The following is a 10,964-nucleotide window of genomic DNA, read 5'->3' as shown; positions in this document are numbered from 1 at the left end:
AGCTGTGTGACTTTGGGCAAGTCACTTAACTTCTCTGTGCCTCAGTTACCTCATCTGTAAAATGGGGATGAAGACTGTGAGCCCCCTGTGGGACAACCTGATCACCTTGTAACCTCCCCAGCGCTTAGAACAGTGCTTTGCACATAGTAAGCGCTTAATAAATGCTATTATTATTATTATTATAATGGGGATTAAAACTGTGAGCCCCCCATGGGACAACCTGATCACTTGTAACCTCCCCAGTGCTTAGAACAGTGCTTTGCACATAGTAGGTGCTTAACAAATACCATTATCATTATTATTATGTGAACAAGCATGTGAATGCATATTTGATTTTTACCCCTTTGACCCTGATTTCCTGAAAATAACCTTGCTGACCTGTGGAATAATCCATAAGAAGCATAAAAGAACATATAAAGGTGAAAAGATTGTCTGAATAATGCTTGCACCAGTGGCAGGGTTTTGTCTGTAATTAATTTATTTATATTATTGTCTGTCTTCCCTTCTAGGTTGTAAACTCATTGTGGTCGGGGAATGTGTCTGTTTATTGTTATATTGTACTCTCCCTAGTGCTTAGTACAGTGCTCTGGGCACAGTAAGCGCTCAATAAATACAAATGACTGACTGACTTAGGTCCCGCAGTTATGAATGTCGTTATTGATGGGTTTCCTCCTGTCCCTCCACGTCAAAAAAGAGCAATGGAAGTTCAAACAAGGACGTCATATAAATCCATATCCAACCAGGTGAGAAAAGGCAAATGATTTTTTCTCAAGGGGCCTGAATAGCAATTTTTCCAGTCTGATATATGCCTGATTTCTCAATCCAAAATATATTTCCCACCTCCATCACTATCAAGCATGATTAGGCCTGGCAGTGAGGCTACAGAGTGGAGCCAGAAATATTGGCCAGAAAGTTTGTCCACATCCAAACAGTTGATCAATGGGCATGGCCAACATCAGCATTGTTTTTTTTTCTGAGAGGAGTGTTTAGGATCCAGATCTCTCTTTTACTGCCTCCTAAGCGAGGAGTAGTGTGGCCTAATGGAAAGACCTGGGAGACACAGGGCCTGAGTTCTAATCCTTCTCTGCTACTTGTCTGCTGTGTGACCTGGGCCAAGTTATTTCACTGCTCTGGCCCTCAGTTTCCTCCTCTGTTCTCTCTCCCCAATAGACTGCGAGCCTCATGTGGGCAAGCACTGTGTCTAAACTGCTTATCTTGTATCTACCCCAGAGCTTAGTATAGTGCTTGGCACTTAGCATTTAACAAACATTATTTTATCATTATTATTATTTAATTTTTTTAAAAAAACTATGGTATTTGTTAAGCACTTACTATGTGCCAGACACTGTACTAAGCACTGGGGTGGATACTAGCAAGTCAGGTTGGACACGGTCCCCATCCCACACTGGGCTCACAGTCTCAATCCCCATTTTAGAGATGAGGTAACGGAGGCACAGAGAAGTGAAGTGACTTGCCCAAGGTCACACAGCAGACAAGTGGCAGAGCCAGGATTAGAACCCATGACTTTCTGACTTCTAGGCCCATGTTCTATGCACTATACCATGCTGCTTCTCTAATTATTATTATTATTGTTATTATATCCTCTCCCAGCATGATGCCTCTTCAGCTCAGGACACACTTTTTGAATGACTTAAGTTCCCATTGCTCCAATTCCATCCCTTTGGCTATGTGAGATTCTGACCCAGGGAAAAATACACTAGACTGCATTTATTTTAAAAAAATATGAGTGAAGGGACACTAACCCAAATTTGCAAAACTTCCCCTTCCTTCTAATGACTGGGAGATGGAGGATTGAAGGAGGGAAGAGGAGAAGGGGAAAGGGAGGGGTTAAACTTGCCCAGCAATATGGGGTAGGAGGAGCATTATAGGTCCTAGGATGCTGTGGTTTAACTGTGCACACTGCATCCTGGGTTTTCCAGTTTTTGTTGGTGCTTTTCTGGTCTTTGTTAAGCAGGTATTATATGCCAGGCACTGTTCTAAGCACTGGGGTAGATACAGGCAAATCAGGTTGGACACAGTCCATGTCCCACATGAGACTCGCAGTCTTAATCCCCATTTTGCAGATGAGGTAACTGACAAACAGAGAAATCGAGTTACTTGCCTAAGGTCCCACAGCAGACAAGAAGCATAGCTGGGATTAGAACCCAGGTCCTTCTGATACCCAAGCCCGCGTTCTAGCCACTAGGCCAAGCTGCTTCTCTGCTGCTTCAATGCTTTAGTTCAAGCACTGAACATGAGAAAGGGATGCTGAGACACAGGGTGAGGAAAGATGGTCATTTTCTTTAGAGCAGTTTCCATTGCACGTTTCTCTAAAATTGCCTGGGCAGTCTACCAAAATCTAGACCTCTTCCAGCTAGTCCAAGATGCAGGATCAACCTATTTTAGGGACTAGAGTAGGTAGATTCACCACTGCTGGCTTCCTCTCTCCTCTGAGATAAGGTGGCAAGAGCCTTTGTAAAGTATGGGCTAGTGGAAAGAGCATGGGACTAAAAGTCAAGAGACCTGGCTTTTCATTCCAGCTCCTCCAGTTACTGGCTGTGTGACTTGGGGCAAGTCACTTATAATAATTATAATGATAATAATAATAATAATTGTATTTGTTAAGAGCTTACTATGTGCGAAGCACTGTTCTAAGCGCTGGGGGGGTGGGGATACAAGGTGATCTGGTTGTCCCACGTCAGGCTCACAGTCTTAATCCCCTTTTACAGATGAGGGACCTGAGGCCCAGAGAAGTGAAGTGACTTGCCCAGTCACACAGCTGACAAGTGGCAGAGCCAGTATTAGAACTCACGATCTCTGTCTCCCAAGCCCGTGCTCTTTCCACTGAGCCACGCTGCTTCTCTATCTTTTCTGTGCCTTGGTTTCCTCATCTGTAAAATAGGGAGAAAATACCTATCCTCCCTTCCTCTTCAACTGTGAGCCCAGGCTGAGACAGGGACTGTGTCTGATGGGATTTTTTTTTGTTTGCATCTACCCCAGCCCAAAGCATGGTGCTTGTCACCTAGTAAGTGCTTAATACATACTGTGGCTAAACTTGGAGTCCATTTTTGAGGAGTACCTGGGGAGGCTCCCTAAAAGAAGTCCCCTACCTCAGTGAGAGAGAAGTAAGCATCTGGGCATTTCAGGTGAAGTTGGGGACATCTTGTCTACCACTAGCTACTCTTACTGTAACTTAATACCCTCTCAGGGTCGCACCTGGAGAGTTTCCAGTACTCTACCAGTCTCAACTACAGGAGGGAGAGTCAAGCAGAGGCATACCCACTCCATTCCTAGTTTGGCCAGTGGCCAGGGAGTGGAAGGCAATCTGCTACAAGTCAAAACTCACCTGGGCCGGGCAGTAGCAGCATGGGAGAGAGTCGAGGGCAGAGACTCGTTTACTGCACGGAAGGAGGCATTGGTAAACCATTTCCATATTTTTACCAAGAAAACTCTATGGATACACTACCAGAACGATTGCAGATGGAAGTGGGGCATTCTGGGAGAGATATGTCCATGGCGTCGCTACGGGTCGGATATGACTCGACAGCATAAGACAACAATGACTATAACTTAATAATAATTGTAGTATCATTATTATAATTGTAGTGAACACTTACTATGTACCAAGCACTCTACTAAGTGCTGAGTTAGATCCAAGAAATCAGGTCCGACACAGTCCCTTTCCCACATGGCTCTCAGAATCTAAGGGGGAGGGAAGAGCAGGTATTTCACCTGAATTTTACAGATGTGGAAACTGAGGCATAGAGAAGTTAAGTGACTTGCCCAAGGTCACACAGCAGGTAACTGGAGGAGCTGGGATTAGAAGCCAGGTAATCTGACTCACAGGCCCCCTGCTCTTTCCACTAAACTGCATGACTTCCCATTAAGCCACGTTGGAACTGAAGCTTATTTTCCCCTGTTGACTTCATAAAGATGAGATCTTTATTCTCATTCTTAAACTTTAATGAACATCCCTGTCCAGGAATTTAAGTCCATGGTAACTAAGTTGAAACTCTGGTCAAAATCTTTCTCTCTCATTGGAGTCATTTTTGAATCTGGGAGAAATGGAAAGACTGACTCAGTTCGTTTTAATTGAATGACTAGCAGATGATCTTTGAGACGCTCAAAGCTCTGTTCCATGTGAATGGCTCGCTTGTGGTGTTCGTGCCAGTTCTCCAATTGAAGAGTTTTTAGATTTGTGCATATACAATGTATACAAATGTCTGCAGCCAGTTCCTTCCTAAATCAGCATGCCTGCATTTATGACACTCCATCCGGTTGGTCCTCTGAGACTTTGCTCATATTCTGGAAGTGTGGGATTTTTATGGCTCACTTTATGGCACAAGATCAGGGTTTGTTCCTTGGCGTGGATTCTGTCCCTGCCTTTTCGGAAAATCTGGGATGGAACTCTATCCCTGAATTTTATTCCCTAAACCAACTATGGGAAACTTTTATGTCATACATAAAATACATGTCAATCTTAACATGATTTGTAAAACAGTTTTGAGTTTCAGTCCGAGATTTCTGTTTTTCTCATACTGATTTTCTGAACAAAGATTGGGCTGGGGTTTTTTTGTTGTTGTTTTTATCTTGTGGCAGTTGTTGACCAGGTGAGAAAATGGTAGCATTGAGCGCTTTCTATATGGGGTAGATACAAGATAATCAGGCAAGACACAGTCTCTGTCCTCAAGGGGTTCATGGTCTTAAGTAGGAGGAAGAATAGACATTTAATCTCATTTCACAAATGAGGAAACTGAGGCACAGAGAAATTAAGTGACTTACCCAGCAGGAAAGTGGCGGAATTGGGACTAGAACGCAGGTCCTATAACCCCCAGACCCTCTGTCTCCCAGGTGGTGTGCTCTTTCCATTAGGCCACGTGGCTTCATGCTGCTCAACAAACGAACAGATCTGAAAATCAGTCAGAGTAAATCTGAACACTCTGAAGCATTCTTTAAGCCTGGTTACTTGGAATTTCAGTCAAATTTTCTTTGGCTAATGCCCTTCACAGAATGTGAAATGGCGCATTAAACTCCATGTAATTTTCCTGTGAAATAAAACTGCAGTAATGCCAATTTTTAACCTAACAAAAACACTAAGCAACTAAGATCTCACAATCTTCTCTTTCCTCTGTTAGCCATAACTTCATAATGTAATTCCCTGAAAAAAGTTTCAACACTAACAAATCTTTTTTTAAGGTCAGGTCCCCTGAGATGAGCAGAGTGGGGATGCTTCAATAGATTCTTATATTCCAGTGGACCATGAATCAAAGTCTAAGACTTAGAGAGGCCAGTTCTCTCTCAAACTGATTTCCATGTCAGTGTTCTGTTTTATTGGGTTTTTCTTTCCTAAGGCCCCGCTCTCTTCCCTAGTTTCCTCTCCTCTGACTCATCTGTAAATCCAAGAGGCGGCCCATGCCAGGTGGGATTTTTCAGACCTGGGACTGGAGAGAGGTTTAAGGGCACAAATTCCTACCACTCCGATAGTTTCCCTCCTCAAACTGGCCCTCACTGCATTAAAAAGCAGTGTGATCTAGGTGAAAAAAATACAGGACTGGGAGTCAGGGGGCCTGGGCTCTAATCTCAGCTCTATCACTTGCTTCCTGTGTGACCTAGGCAGGTCTCTGTGTCTCAGTTTCATCATCCATAAAATAGGAATGAAATATCTCTTCTCCTTCCCTCTTAGATAGTGAACCCCAACGTGAGACAGGGATGGGTCTGAGCTGATTGTATTGTATCTACCCCAGTGCTTAGAGTGCACAGCATATAGTAAGCTCTTAACAAATACCACCATTATCATTAATTTCTGAGCCCAAGTTTATCCAAAGAAAAATTATTTAAGGAAGGTGATTTCCTGGAGAGGCCAAACGTTTCACTCTCTAAACTTCAGTGAGGCCACGGAATGGAAGTTTGTCCCAAGGCTTCCAGACTCTTCGCGCTGCCCCTAATTGACTGTGTGGTGATGGCAGCTGGTTTTTTGGTTCTGAGTTGGGCACTGTTCAAAGCAGGGTAAGATGATGCTGTCCCTGCCCACTAGAAGCTTGCCCTCTAAAACAGCCAACCTTAGATGGGGTCATTCAGAAGCCCGGTCTGCTCAGCTGCAGAACCACTGACCAAAGACCACTGTGAAAGTCTTCTTGACCAGCTGGATCGGAGACAGAACAAGTGTTTTTTTCAGTGATGGAGAAGGAAGTGAGCGAGTTGCAAGAGAAACCTCTATTGGAGCATTAGAGGGCTCTGGAGCAACCTTGTATCTTAGGGCTGTGGATTGGGATGTGGGGGAAGTTACCAGCATCCTGCAGGTTCCAGATAGACCATTCTAGTGCCACTGAGGGACATGTGGCAGCGGGGGGCCAGAGAAAGTGAACTCAGGAAACTGAGACCTTCAAACTGCTAAATTCATGAATCAATCGGAAGTAGGAATTGGAGGAAGGAATTGGAGGAAGTAATAACCTCCTCTCAGGATGGCACCTGGGAAGTTTCCAGTACTCTACCAGTCTTGGCTATGGGAGGGAGAGTCGAGCAGAGGCATACCCATTCCATTCCTACCTTGGGCAGTGGCTAGTAAGTGGAAGGCAATCTGCTACAAGTCAAAACTCATCTATGCTGGGCAGCAGCAGCATGGGAGAGAGTAAAGAGCGGAAACTCAAGTTTACTGCGCAGAAGAAGGCAGTGGTAAACCACTTCTATATTTTTATCAAGAAAACTCTGTGGATGCACTACTACAATCATTGCAGATTTAGGGGGGACATTCTGGGAGAGATAATAATAGTAATAATAATGATAATTATGGTATTCATTAAGCACTTATTATGTGCCAAGCACTGTTCTAAGCGCTGGAGTAGATACCAGGTAATTGGGCTGTCCCACCTGGGGTTCACAGTCTTAATCCCCATTTAACAGCTGAGGCAACTGAGACACAGAGAAGTTAAGTGGCTTGCCCAAGGTCACAGAGCAGACAAGTGGCGACATCCGTGGAGTCACTATGGGTCGGAGACGACTCGACAGCGTAAGGCAGCAAAACAAGAAGTGATAGAATGTACTAAGCACTTAATGTGTGCAAAACACCGTACTGAGTGCTGGGAATAAATACACAGGTGAGAGTTGGATTTGGTCCCTCGACTTTCAGGGGCTCCTCGTCTAAAACCTGTGAAGGGTTCTCCCTTCTAGACTGTAAGCTCATTGTGGGCAGGGAACATGTCTCCCAACTCTGTTGTATTGTGCTTTCCCAAGTGCTTAGTACACAAGTGCTTAGTTCCCTACACACAGTAAGCATTTAATAAATACCATTGGTAATGAGGGTGAGGATGAGCAGACATGAAAGATGAAATAGAATAATAACAAAACAATATTTAAAAGAAGTTCAGAATCCGATAAGTCCAGGGGTGAAGGGGACCTATAAGGGCCTCAGGGAGCTGTCACCCACATCTCTGAGTGTCTAGTCAATCAATCAATCAAATTTATTGAGTGCTTACTGTGTGCAGAGCACTGTACTAAGCACTTGGGAGAGTACGATACAAAAGAGTTGGTAGACAAGTTTTCTGCCCAAGATGAGCATCCAAAAGCTTCCCGAGGTTATAAAATTTGTAGTAGACAAAAGCACTTGAAAGTTAAGAAAAAGAAAACAAAAACAAAAAAAGTAACAAAAGTTCCTTCTGCTTCAATCTCTGGGCCCTGGGTATCAGTAGCAGTATCAGACACCATCCCTTCCCTCCAGGAGCTTATAGTTTAAAAACAGAGATAGACACTTAGAGATTACAGGCAGGGGGAAGGAACAATATTTCTACTAAACTTAGAGTAATGTGGAGAGGCTCCAATTTGAGTGTTTTTAAGCGAAGCAGTAAATTCAAAATAATCTCTTTAACATTAAGCACTGTTGCTGCAAAAAAAGGAAACAGTATATATTAGAGATGAAGCCCCTAGCCTAGGACTGTATAAACACCTTGGCTTATATCAAATGCTTCTCTAGGCTCCAGAGCTGTGAAATTCACCAAATGGCTCCAAGCCAAAGCACTTCACAGATAATACCAGAATCGGGATTTGCTTTTATTAGCAAACACAGTTCATTTCCAAGAGGGTGGTCAGGAATGCCTTTTCCAGATACTTGGCCTTGCTAGTGGAAACATTAGAACCACCTTTAGCATTTAAAGCTGTGTGACTAGTCCATGTGTCATTTTCAGCACACATTTTATGGATTCGGTATGCTTGGGTATCATTTTAAAAATGAGAACTATAAACAGATCAGCAAGGCGCTCTCCTACCAGAAAAAAAAGAAAGGGATTGACAACGGTGAAAAGCGATAGGGTTTCAGTTTGGAGGAAACACAAGGGATTATAACATCCACCCAAACAGCTTCAGCCATCTGTTAAAGCTCAATTCCCTTTAGTGGCAAATTACTGGTTTCGTAAGACTCTCGGTGTCGTGTGTGTGTGTGATGGGTTAAGAGCTATTACTTGGAGCATTAGACAATGCCCCTTTTTTTTTTTTTTGCAGGGCACAGGGGTCTTGCCTGGAAGTTTCAGATCATTTCTTCAGATGCCTTCCGGTTCACTGAACTGCAGCTTTGTGTGCTTTCTCCTGTCACGTAGTACTGAAAGTGACTCAGTGCTGACTCACTGAATTCACTGCCCGTGGATTTCCCAGTTGGTCAGCTGTTCTATCTCAGCCTATCCCAGAAAGTATGAAAACCACTTCTCAAATTGCTGTCTATCTCAATTCTCTTCGGTGCAACTTGCCAGCCAGCGACTGTTTTACACGTGGCCCCCCGCATTTCAGAGTTATCGAATCCTACGGTCCAACAGTACCCTGAATTAGTTTCCTCTGTTTGTCTTACAGACCTCCCTTTCTCGGAAAATCCTAAAATGGCTTCGCCAGCCAAATGCTTTGAGGGAAATCTTGCTTTTGTGCAGTATTTGCAGAAATTCGCTTCTACAGCAAAGACGGTCCGTGTCTGAAAATGGATCCAGTATTTTTCTCTTCGGGAGCCATTCTCATCCACTTGACAATTCCTTGTGTTTTGGGGGGCTATCTGTGTGATGCGCCAGATAATTCATGTTGGCACTGACCTACATCTATAGTGACGCACACCAGATTTGTACTTGGCACAGTGTACTGGCACAACCTGACTGACATACAGTAGGCCCGGAGAGCCCAGGGTGCCAGGATCTGTTGAGCATTTCACCTTCAGATTAGATGTCATTTCATTCCTCGCCTGTCATCACCCCCTGATATGTCTGGGGACAGGTTACAACTAGCTGATTCAATCCATTTCTATGCCCTGATTCCCCTTGCTCCAAATTGTTTCAGTTTGCAGAACAGCTGAGTGATTAGAGGACGGGGGTCTCTGCTAGGAAGAACTATGGTGGCAGAGTGACCTGGGGAAGAGGGCATTAGATTGGAAGTTGGGAGGCCTAAATTTGAGTCTCAGCTCCATCCCTGGCCTGCTGTGTGAACTTGAGCAAGTTTCTTAACCTCTCTGGGGCTCAGTTTCCTCACCCGTAAAATTGATTGTGATCCCGCTGTGGTACAGGGACTGCTCCCAATCTCATTACCCTGTATTTGCCCCAGTGCTTAGCCCATGGTAAGCTCATAATAAATATCCTAATTATTATTAAGGCTTTAAGACAAAATTCTGATTTAACAGGAGCCACCCTCTAGAAATGATTTTCCCCACATTTTTCATGAAACATGCTCATAATTTGAAATGTGCTCGTGTGTAGTACGCTGTTGGCTATTAAACCATACATTAACCTAGTCAAGTCTTTGAAAAAGTAGTTTAGAAGTCAAACTATGAGATAAACTCACTGGTAACTGCCTATCTTCCTCAGACCATTAATGACACTGAACTGATTAAAGCTTGTTGGATGTCGCTATGTCAAAGAGACTTAGACATCTATTAACCATCTTTCTGGTGAACGTTCTGAAACATGACAACAAGAAATGAATCATTTAAAAGATGGGTGCTTCTAGATATTCAAAGAGACAGTAATGAGCAGAGGAACATTTTTGGAATTTAAAAATGCAAGGACAATAATGTGTGAGTTTCAAAGTCTGACTTGTATCTTTTCTTCGACTTTCCTGCACATTTAAATATTGAATGGGTTTTCATTCTCCACACACCAGGGTCTTTAACAACCCCAAACCTCAGGGAAGGTGCATATAGGACATTTGATCAGCACTGACTCTCACTTGGATGTGGCAAAGGGTTAATCTTGTAATTAAGACTACACACATTCATTCATTCGTTCAATCAATCATATTTATTGAGCACTTAATGTGTGCAGAGTGCTGTACTAAGCACTTAGGAAGTACAAGTCGGCAACATGTAGAGACGGTCCCTACCCAACAACGGGCTCACAGTCTAGAAGGGGGAGACAGACAACAAAGCAAAATAAGCAGACAGGTGTCAATACTATCAGAATAAATAGAATTTTAGCTATATACACATCAGCTAGGCAGAGCCTGATCATTAATATTCATTATTAATTTCATTAATAACGTAATATTCACTATCGTTATTTCATTAATAATAACAGTGATGGTGATGGTATTTATTCAGTGCTTACTAAGTGCCAAGCATTGTGCTAGTGTTAGTAGGTTGGCATTAGAGGAGCAAAGTTTGCAGGCTGGGTTGTAGTAGAGTAGTGAGGTGAGGTAGGAGGAGGCAAGGTGATGGAGTGCTTTAAAGCCAGTGGTGAGGAGTTTTTGGTTGATGCGGAGGTGGATGGGCAACCACTGGAGTTTGTTAAGAAGAGGGCTGATACGTCCCAAATGATTTTGTAGAAAAATGATCCAGGCAACCGAAGAAGTATGGACTGGAGTGGGAAGAGACAGGAATCTTGGAGGTCAGCAAGGAGGCTGATGCAGTAATCCAGGCAGAATAGGATGAGTGATTGTATTAACAAATATTGCATTAACAAACAAATATCATATCTTTTTGTTTAAACCACTGAAAACTAGAGTTTGAA

At 43.3% G+C, this 10,964-nt stretch overlaps 2 non-coding genes across 2 annotated transcripts; both read left to right on the top strand.

Annotated features, from left to right (window-relative positions):
* The first annotated feature begins 3,198 nt into the window (after positions 1-3,198).
* Positions 3,199-3,336, top strand: LOC119944832. The gene has a single exon (XR_005455980.1). It is a non-coding gene; the product is annotated as a small nucleolar RNA SNORA7 (small nucleolar RNA).
* Positions 3,337-6,450: 3,114 nt separating this feature from the next.
* Positions 6,451-6,588, top strand: LOC119944911. Its single transcript, XR_005456052.1, has one exon. It is a non-coding gene; the product is annotated as a small nucleolar RNA SNORA7 (small nucleolar RNA).
* Positions 6,589-10,964: the final 4,376 nt, after the last annotated feature.

The sequence above is a fragment of the Tachyglossus aculeatus genome, chromosome 23, assembly GCF_015852505.1.
Source record: "Tachyglossus aculeatus isolate mTacAcu1 chromosome 23, mTacAcu1.pri, whole genome shotgun sequence".
NCBI classification, from domain to species: Eukaryota; Metazoa; Chordata; class Mammalia; order Monotremata; family Tachyglossidae; genus Tachyglossus; species Tachyglossus aculeatus.
This window is presented reverse-complemented; position numbering and strand designations above follow the sequence as displayed.